The following is a 10,721-nucleotide window of genomic DNA, read 5'->3' as shown; positions in this document are numbered from 1 at the left end:
GCCAAACTGCGAAGGAAAGAGAGGAGTGGCGCGCTCTCATCGATCCGGCTATAACCGGCTAAGCGGTTCAACGCCAATCACATACATACATACATAACACTCACCTCCTCTTCAAGTGAACTTAAAGAAACTTGGCTGAAGGGCCCACCCCCTGTTCCAGAAATGTGTTTTGCATTTTTTCCCATTTTTGCTTCGAAACTTAGTTATAGGTTAAGTAAGTAGTTTAATAGCCGGTAATACGAGGGCAGCTGGCCTAATAATGAAAATAGGAATATTTATCAACGAAAATGGTTTTATTGTTTTTGAAAATATTCTCCATCAAGATTTAAACACTTTTGCATGCGCTCAAACCAGTTTTCGAAGCACTTTTTTTGAGCCTTTTTTTTAGCGATTGTCAAATTGTGCGGGATCCAACGAGAACAAACCTTTTTTACGGCCAGGTGTTCATACAATATCGAATGTATGCTGGTGGGAGAAATGCATAGGCATGCCTCTATCTGAAGGTATGTTACATGACGGTCTTGCATTATCAGTTCACGTACGGCATCGATGTTTTCTGGCACAACGGCTGGACGACCTTCACGGAATTCGTCTTTGAGCGAGCGTCGGCCACGATTGAATTCGTTGTACCAGTTTTTCACAGTGCTATAGGATGGTGCTTCATAGCCATACAAAGATTTTAGTTCATCGATGCACTTTTGTCGCGATAATCCACGTCGAAAGTTGTGAAAAATGATTGCACGAAAATGTTAACGAGTTAATTCCATTTTTTGGCCGAGATGAATTTTTTAATTCACTGTAAATAAAACAATTCACGATTAAATGACAAAAGGTTCTGAGTGATGTTATGCTAAACTTTCCAATAGAAATGTCAGATTGCACTTGGCAACACTTAGTGTTGCTTAGGCAGAAATATATATAGCATCCCTCGTATACAAATGATGCTTTTTCGTATCTTCTTCCATCCAGTTCTGTCCTTGATTGCGGGACCTACAGCGTTTAATTTATTTGAAATTTCTTCCCAAAAACTATTAAATTCGCCTGGTGCTCTCTGCAAAAATCCTTTCGCTATGTCGGGGTGTAACTTCATCTCCTTTACTAACACTTCAAATTGTGTTTTTGTCTCTTATCTCAAAAATTTCAATCTGAAACATAAATAAGTGCGTCATCAACAATTTTTTATATAAATACTTACAAATTTTCCATTTCTTAAAAATTTCCGCAGCGCACTCACCAACGGATTGATTTCGACGCAAAGTCTCGATATTGTGGTATTAATGATTCCGAAATTAGCGACATCTATGTGCCGCAGAAAGCATTTTATCGAGTCGGTAAGTAAGTTAAATTCGATCGAAAATTTGATTATCGATACGGATTCAATGATTCCGACGTAAAATTTTTCGATCGAATCGAAACGGATTCAATGATTAGGCCCATTATTATGAGGTTTTTGTGTTTTCAAAAAATCGTTGACATTTTCAGCCAACGAATTTAAACTGCAATCCAGGTCTTCTTTTTTCTTCTTCCTCTTAGATGGAACTGGCAATGCATTTTGTTTTTCGTTTACCAAGATGATTTCCCCACTTTCGTTGATGTTAAAACTAAATGATGATTATATTTCGGTTTCACTTATAACTTTGGGTGTTGTGCTAAAATAATATACAGTTTGTCAACTAAGTCTGAGGGCCTCTTACGTTTCAGTCGGTTTTCTCGTTCAGCAGTACCGATGAGTCTGGATGCCTCTTCATTTACATGCTGTATAAGCCTCATTTGAATATACTTGATTATATATAAACAGCTTGTTTGCGATTGAAAACGTGGATCTCCTACCGACCAGCAAAACTTAGCAAATTTTAAATCAAGCTTGTACCCTTTTTTTCTTGACATGCTCTTTCCAGCGAAGCTTAGAATCTAGGGTGATTCCTAGGTACTTAGCATTATTGTGATGTGGTATAGGAGTACCATTTATATAAATGGGATGGTTTGATTGTTTTTTTTTTTAAATAAAGGCTACGTGAATTGATTTGGAATCGTTTAATTTAATGCTCTACTTGGAAGCCCATTTAGTAATTGCATTGACTGCTGTTTGCACTCGAAGGGTAGATATTGAGGTTGACTCTCCTGCTGCTAACAAGGCTGTGTCATCCGCAAATGTCGCTGCCACGTAACTTGAGTCAGTGGGGATATCACTTGTAAAAAGCAAGTAAAGTATTGGCATATAGTATATTCTATTACTAGATAATTAAGATAAGAATTTCATATACATAATAATACTGTAAAAGAAAAATCATAAAAAACTAAACCTTTGTTATAGAAATTTAATGTCAAAGTTGATTTTTGTATCAATTTGCATTTTGCAAAGAATTAGTTGACAAACTGTACATATAAACATTAGTGTAAGCACAACTGTAAGCAATAGTATCACCAATGCATATACAGTGGTTTTCCAAAATAACGAACATCTTAATTGTCAGGCCTGTTCGTTATATCGAATTTTTCATTAATTCGAGTACTAACTAAGAGGTATGTTTTTCAATAGAAATGAGTTAAATATACGTAAATTATCGGTCAGGCAAAGACTTCCACCTTTTGCGACAGTAGCCTCTTTAAAGTTAATGGTTAAAATATAATTAGATATGTTCCGTTTTGAATTTTCATAACAAATATTTACCCGACTCTCCGACAACAGCACACACATTTCGCCAAGCCAGGTCTTTTTTGTTTTTATCTCGGTAACACAACTGAGTTTTATCGCAGATGCATTTACATATGTTTTTCAAATTCGTTAATGACCATTTCTTCGAACATTTTTAATTTGAAAATATCGGTTCAAATACAAAACACTTTTAAACAAACCAAAAGACAGAAATGTCACAATACATGTAGTAATACTTTAAGTATTTTTTTTTTAATTTCATTTTTGTCAAACGTTTTATTATTATTATATACATGTATGTAAAATATTTAAAAGTTTCGTAAATGGCTAGAACACACAAATGTGAAAAAATTGTATGCCAATGTAGAAAAAAAGTAACCACTGGCATCCCTGGTTACAATATTAAATGTCAAAAGCGACAAAAGCGTTGGCAAATACAACATAGAGCTATTTGAAGCTTCAAGCGCTTGAAGCAAAGCTACATTTGGTCGCTTTTCATATGCTGTAGTATAGTTCTATTCAGTTTTGACAGTTCTTACTTGCTTTAAAAAAGCAAAGTAAAGCCAGCCAGTATTGGGTCTGGAGCTTTAGGGCAACCCACACCAGATTAGTTAAAAACGTTTTTGACTAAAATGACACAACACCTGTTGTGCTCTAACCCATACCAAGCGCAACACAGTGCATCAAATTTTGTCTTTTTGTTTCGCTTGGTGTGCATTGAAATAAAACAAATCGTAGATATAAAAAAAATGTAAAACATTAAATGTTTAAGCTCAATACAAACTACCAAGAAAACATAACTTCTGCTGAAAGATTAATTATAACATTATGTTTTTAATTAACACCCTGCTCTCTGAGAGCACTCATCAGCATCTCGGTATAAGGGAACTGTGGAACGGCATCTCAAACTCACTGCGTACCGCTGCAGCCGAAACAATTGGTTTTCTGCAACGACAAAAAACAAGCTGGTACGATGAGGAGTGCCGTCTCGCAGCGGAGAGAAAACAGACTGCCTACCTCGCAACATTGCAAAGGACCACAACACGTGCGGGATGGGATAGATACCGAGAGCTGAAGAGGGAAGCGAGACGCAATTGCAGACAAAAAAAGAAAGAGGCCGAAATGCGTGAGTACGAAGAGCTTGAGAAGCTGGCAGACAGAGGGAATGCTCGAAAATTTTATGAAAAAATGAAGCGACTTAACGAAGGTTTCAAGACCGGAGCATCCTCATGTAGAGACCAAGGTGATAATCTGGTAACCGATGTCCAGGGCATACTGGGATTATGGAGGGAACACTTCACCGACCTGCTGAATGGCAGTGAGAGTACAACACCAGGAGATGGCGAACCCGATCCCCCAATCGATGACGATGGAATAGATGTTCCATTACCCGACCATGAAGAAATTCGAATAGCAATTACCCGCTTGAAGAACAACAAAGCAGCGGGGGCCGATAGATTACCGGCAGAACTATTCAAATACGGCGGCGAAGAACTGATAAGGTGCATGCATCAGCTTCTTTGCAGAATATGGTCGGAAGAAAGCATGCCTGACGATTGGAATCTCAGTGTGCTCTGCCCAATCCATAAAAAGGGAGATCCCACAATCTGCGCCAATTACCGTGGGATCAGCCTCCTAAATATCGCATACAAGGTTCTATCGAGCGTATTGTGTGAAAGACTAAAGCCCACCGTCAACAAACTGATTGGACCTTATCAGTGTGGCTTTAGACCTGGAAAATCGACAACTGACCAGATATTCACCAGGCGCCAAATCTTGGAAAAGACCCGAGAAAAGAGGATCGACACACACCACCTTTTTGTCGATTTTAAAGCTATTTTCGACAGCACGAAAAGGAGTTGCCTTTACGCCGCGATGTCTGAATTTGGTATCCCCGCAAAACTAATACGGCTGTGTAAATTGACGTTGAGCAACACCAAAAGCTCCGTCATAATTGGGAAGGACCTCTCCGAGCCGTTCGATACCAAACGAGGTTTCAGACAAGGTGACTCACTATCGTGCGACTTCTTTAACCTGATGCTGGAAAAAATTATAAGAGCTGCAGAGCTAAACCGAGAAGGTACAATCTTCTACAAGAGTGTACAGTTCCTGGCGTACGCCGATGATATTGATATCATCGGAAGCAACAACCGCGCCGTTTGTTCTGCTTTTTCCCGCATGGATAAGGAGGCGAAGCGAATGGGTCTGGAGGTGAATTAGGACAAGACGAAATATCTCCTGTCATCAAACAAACAGTCGGCGCATTCGCGTCTTGGCTCCCACGTCACTGTTGACAGTCATAACTTCGAGGTCGTAGATAATTTCGTATACCTGGGAACCAGCATCAACAACACGAACAATGTCAGCCTCGAAATCCAGCGCAGAATAACTCTTGCCAACAGGTGCTACTTTGGACTGAGTAGGCAATTGAACAGTAAAGTCCTCTCTCGACGAACCAAAATCAAGCTCTACAAGTCGCTTATCATTCCCGTCCTGCTTTACGGTGCAGAAGCTTGGACGATGTCAACATCAGATGAGACGACACTAGGAGTTTTCGAGAGGAAAATTTTGCGCAAGATTTATGGTCCTCAGAACATTGGCAACGGCGAATACCGCAGACGATGGAACGATGAGCTGTACGAGTTATACGACGACATTGACATAGTTCAGCGAATAAAAAGACAGCGGCTACGCTGGCTAGGTCATGTTGTCCGAATGGACGAAAACACTCCAGCCCTGAAAGTGTTCGATGCAGTACCCGCCGGAGGAAGCCGAGGAAGGGGAAGGCCTCCACTCCGTTGGAGGGACCAGGTGGAGAGCGACCTGGTTACACTTGGGATCTCCAACTGGCGCCGAACTGCGAAGGAGAGAGACAGGTGGCGCACTATCGTCGATTCGGCTATAACCGGCTAAACGGTTGCAACGCCAATCACATACATACATGTTTTTAATTAATTTATTTATTTATTTAAATTTATTTAAATGATGATTATTCTTATAATTATACTAGCAGACCCGGCCACATGTTTTGTGGCTAAGATATACAATCAATCTTGGCTTCGATGACGATACAAAGTTCATTACAAAGTCGAGGTTGATTTATGTTATACAGCATGATGACAACTGATGCTACTTTTATATATAAAATTAAGTGGTGATAATCCAGGCAATTCCAATGATTATAAAAATACTTTGGGATAGTTGGCTACGTCTTCCTAATTTGTACCTGTGTCAGCTCTCCTGTAACGAAATTCTAAATTGTCGCATTGACATCGACGACATCTTTGTTTTTTGCGACCAATATTGGTCGTTCACTCAGCCAATTATGGGTATTATGTTGTTGTTTTATGTCCGGAAAAAGACAGAAATCTGTTTGAAATGTTATTAATCCATCGAGGTGTCAACTGTGACCTTAATATGGCAACTGCTTCTACAATCGCAGTTTGATATTGTTGCAAAAACACTTGTATGTATAAATAAGCGATGTTTTGCGCCGTACTTCCCAAATTATCTACTTGCATATCTGAAGAATCTTCGCTATAGCGCTATTTTTGGCGATTTTGCAAACTGGTGTTTCGTTTCTTTGTAATTTAGGAGTAATTTCAATGCCGAATGTACAGTTTGTGTGCCTACTAACAGGTTGCCAAGTTGACCCTATTCCCGTTATGCTTTAATGGTGAAAATGAGTGAAATCGGTTCAGGAATTACCACGGTCCTCATATACAATGTATGATGATTTTCGTTATTCTATTCTTCTTTATGAATATCTGACCCATATTGTGTGTTATCTTAATAAAATTACATCAATAAATTCCGAGAGTATAAAATGTTCGGTTGCACCCAAACTTATCCTTTCCTTACTTGTTACAAATTGTTTTGGGCTATCGACACAACCTTATACAATTGAACAATGACAAAAATATTTTAATAAAGCATCAATGACTACCTTCAAAATATTATTATTTTTTGTTTTCATTTTTTTTTTTTAAATTTTGTTGTCAGCTCATAAAGTTCTGTTATTGCAATCTTCCGCGCAATTATTCTATATTTACTTACTTTCTAAACCTTTCTTGGCCATGCTCGAATATTTCAAGACTAAAACTAGCCAGATCGGTGTGGCAGTTCTCGACTTTTTGCGAGACTAACGAACAGCAATTCGTTTTTGAAATCTATATACTATAAATTGTTTGTATGGGAGATTAAAAAAATGTGAATTTTAGACTTTTTCAGGCAATTTTTCTCTCCGTAAGAACCATCCTCAATCCCCCTGGAATACACACAAAAAAGAATTAGTGAAATCGGTCCAGCCGTTTAGGAGGAGTTCAATGACTAACACACGTACAGAAGATTTATATATATAAAGATATGAGCTTCCTCCCTGCAAAATTTGAAAAAAAATTATTTTGTCTGTTTGTTCAGAAAATTATCCAAATAAATATATGTAACCCATCCGAATAATATTCTAAGAGATATACCCTTTTGAAGTTTCGCCCGTCAGGCCACTTTGAACGCGTTTGTTCTCAAAACTTAAAAACCAAAAAGTTATAAAGCGATTTTGTTTAAATTTTGCACACCTAAAAAGTGTGCTCAAATGTACTATCCATGTACTATCGAACTATTTTTAGTTTATTGTTTCTTAATGAACCACTCCACGGCAAGACCGTTTTTGTCATGGGAAATGAGGTGCCAACGACTGAGTTTATGAAATTTGTAAATAAAAATGTTACCGAGTATTCAATAATTAAAAATATTATTAAATATTTGATTTATGAACTGAGGATGCATCCGGAAATATTTCGAAATTTCACAAGGATGTAGGTGTCAAATTTCAAATATTTGCTGTCTTAAATAAAACATTTAATTTTTAAGTAAAATACAAACTAGCGCAAAAGAATAACTCTTGCGGAAAGATTAATTATTACACTATGTTATTTATTTAAAATTTATTTAAATTATGCTTATTTTTATACTCTCGCAACAAAAGTTGCTAAGAGAGTATTATAGTTTTGTTCACATAACGGTTGGTTGTAAGTCATAAAACTAAACGAGTTAGATATAGGGTTATATATATCAAAATGATCAGGATGACGAGACGAATTGAAATCCGGATGTCTGTGCAACGGATAACTTGAGTAAAAATTGGGATATCTTAACGAAACTTGGAACACGTATTCCTTGGACCCTTGAGGAGTATGCTTTTTGGGCAAAATCGGACCATTGCCACGCCCAAAAAATGGCGAAGACCAAAAACCAATAAAGTGTCATAACTAAGCTAATAATGCAGCTCTTGGCAACACCAAAAAGAAACATTAAGGTTTTTAGAAACATGACTAATAATGAAATAGAAAAGCTTGTGAACGAAAAAAGGCGAGCTAGACGCGAATGGCAGATACATCGCTCTCCTTCTACTCAGCTTCAACTGAAATCTGCTGCACGTAAGTTAAAAAAAAACGCTTAAACGCGAGGAAGAATACAGCACTGAAAATTATATAAAGAAACTGCGTCCAAATTCTACCAAGCAAAACTCTCTTTGGAAAGCCCAAAAGTCTTTTAAGCCACCGGTAGATTCCAACATGCCTATAAGACAGTCCACTGGTAATTGGGCACGAAGTGACGAATATAAGGCAAATTGTTTTGGAAATCACCTAGAAAAGGTATTTCAATCGAATTGCCCAAAGAACAATTTTAAGTTGCCAATCATCCACAATACCACAAACGAGTCGCTTGGGTCTATTAAGACTCCAACTACTGAAATTGTTAGTATCATAAAAGAGCTTAATCCAAAAAAATCGTCAGGCCACGATAATATTACTCCAAAAATGCTAATTGAGTTACCAAATATTGCTTTAACAGTGCTCTCCTTGCTCATTAATGCAATTTATAGTTTCGGATACTATCCTATTTCATGGAAAAAGTCGCAGATAATCATGATAGATAAACCGGGGAAAGACCTGACACAGCCGTCTTCATACAGACCAATCAGTCTTCTAGCCTGCCTTTTAAAATATTTGAAAAAGTGTTACTATCAAAAATGTCTCCTTTCCTTCATGAAAATAATGTAATACCAATGCACCAGTTCGGTTTTCGTGTAAAACATGGCACTGTAGAGCAAGTAAATAGAATAACTAACGCAATTAGGAAGGCGTTCGAGTATAGAGAGTACTGCTCTGCTATATTTCTAGATGTGGCTCAAGCGTTTGATAAAGTGTGGCATGAAGGACTTTTGTATAAGATAAAAAAAAGTTTACCTTTCCAATTGCCTACAACCTTGGAGTCCTATTTAAAAAATAGAAAATTTGCTGTAAAAGTAGTTGATTTTATATCTGTTGAACCTTCAATAAGGGCTGGAGTACCACAGGGCAGGGTTTTAGGCCCAACTCTATACATCATATATACAGCTGATCTTCCAACTGCTAATAAAGTTTTGACATCAACTTTTGCAGATGACACAGCTTTTGTGAGTCGTAACAAATGCCCCATTATGCATCAAGAATATTAGCGAAGCACTTAAGTTCTGTCGAAGAATGGCTAGCAAACTGGCGTATAAATGTAAATGAAGAAAAGTGCAAAAGTGCGGCAGTAAAAATGAACAATATTCTAGTGCCTCAAGCGAATGAAGTTACCTATCTTGGTATTCACCTAGATAGAAGGCTTACGTAGAGGAAACATACATATATCTAGTAAAATAACGTGCATGAAGATAAGAGCTGCAAATTTAAATTGGCTTTTAAATAAAAACTCTAAACTTAGCTTAGACAACAAAGTGCTTTTATATAATGCGGTCATAAAGCCGATTTGGATGTATGGCATTCAACTGTGGGGTACGACCTGTGCAACTAATATTGATATAATACTAATAATAATAATAATGGTACATGCGCAATGAAAATATCCATAAAGATCTTGGTATCCCTATGGTAAAAAAAGAAGAAGAGGACAGCAGATTGAAATATTTATATAAACTCCGTGATCACCCAAACCCATTGGCTAATGCTTTAGTATATTCTTGCGATCAACACGCCTTAAAAGAAGGGATATGCCTGCATACTAAAGAGCAACGTTTCACCAATACAGCTCAATCACTTGGTTGAGCTTGTCTAGTTTTTAAATAGATTTAAGATTTTATAACTTGTTGTTAGGCTTAAAAACTAGCAGATTCAATAAATAAGGAAATATTGAAAAAAAATAACTAAGCCATAAATAAAGTTATAAAAGTAAAATTTGAAATGAAGGATCGCACTAGGAAGGGGCATATTTGGATGTATTTTTTTTTGGGCGAGGTATCGGCCACTTATGGGTCAAAAACCATATCTCAAGAACTACTCGACAGATTTCAATGAAATTCGGTACATAATATTTTCTTGATACCCTATAACACGGATGAATTTTGAATTCCATCTGATTCCTTCACTTTATAATGTATACATAAGGAACCAATGAAGATAGCGGAATAAAACTTTACACAAATGGTGCATATCATCTCTGGCTTCACTTGTGAAAAAATTGTCGTAAACGGACTAGAACTATTCAGGGCCCCAGATATCGAACATGTTGAACTCAGGGTAAATTTTAACCGAAAATATGGATAAATCTCTCTGATAATTTAATGTAATTCAGAGGAAATTGTTTTCTTCTAATAGTGTGTCACTGTTCCAAAAATTATTAAAATCGGATAATAACATCTCCTTGTTCCCATATATCTAATTATAGGTTTTTCAAAAATACGGTGGGCTTTATTCCGCATATATGTATTGGTTAATATATGAGACATCTTAACAAAATTAAGTGAGCGTATAGTCTCCTGAATGAAATCGGTTCAGGAATTACCTCAGCCCTCATATACTATATATGACGATTTTCGTTATTCTATTAAACTTTATGCCGTATTTATGGGTAAATTATATGATAATATATTCAAAATACTTAGGCAATTCACAAGCTTTTTGTATGTCTTATGTCATATTTTAATATTTAAAAAAAAAACGACACTTGTGAGTACCCTTAACTGTTGTATGTCATATTTTGTCATATTTCTACACTTAATCAACTGATAGTGAAAAATTAA

Source organism: Zeugodacus cucurbitae, chromosome 3, assembly GCF_028554725.1.
Source record: "Zeugodacus cucurbitae isolate PBARC_wt_2022May chromosome 3, idZeuCucr1.2, whole genome shotgun sequence".
NCBI lineage: Eukaryota > Metazoa > Arthropoda > Insecta > Diptera > Tephritidae > Zeugodacus > Zeugodacus cucurbitae.
This window is presented reverse-complemented; position numbering follows the sequence as displayed.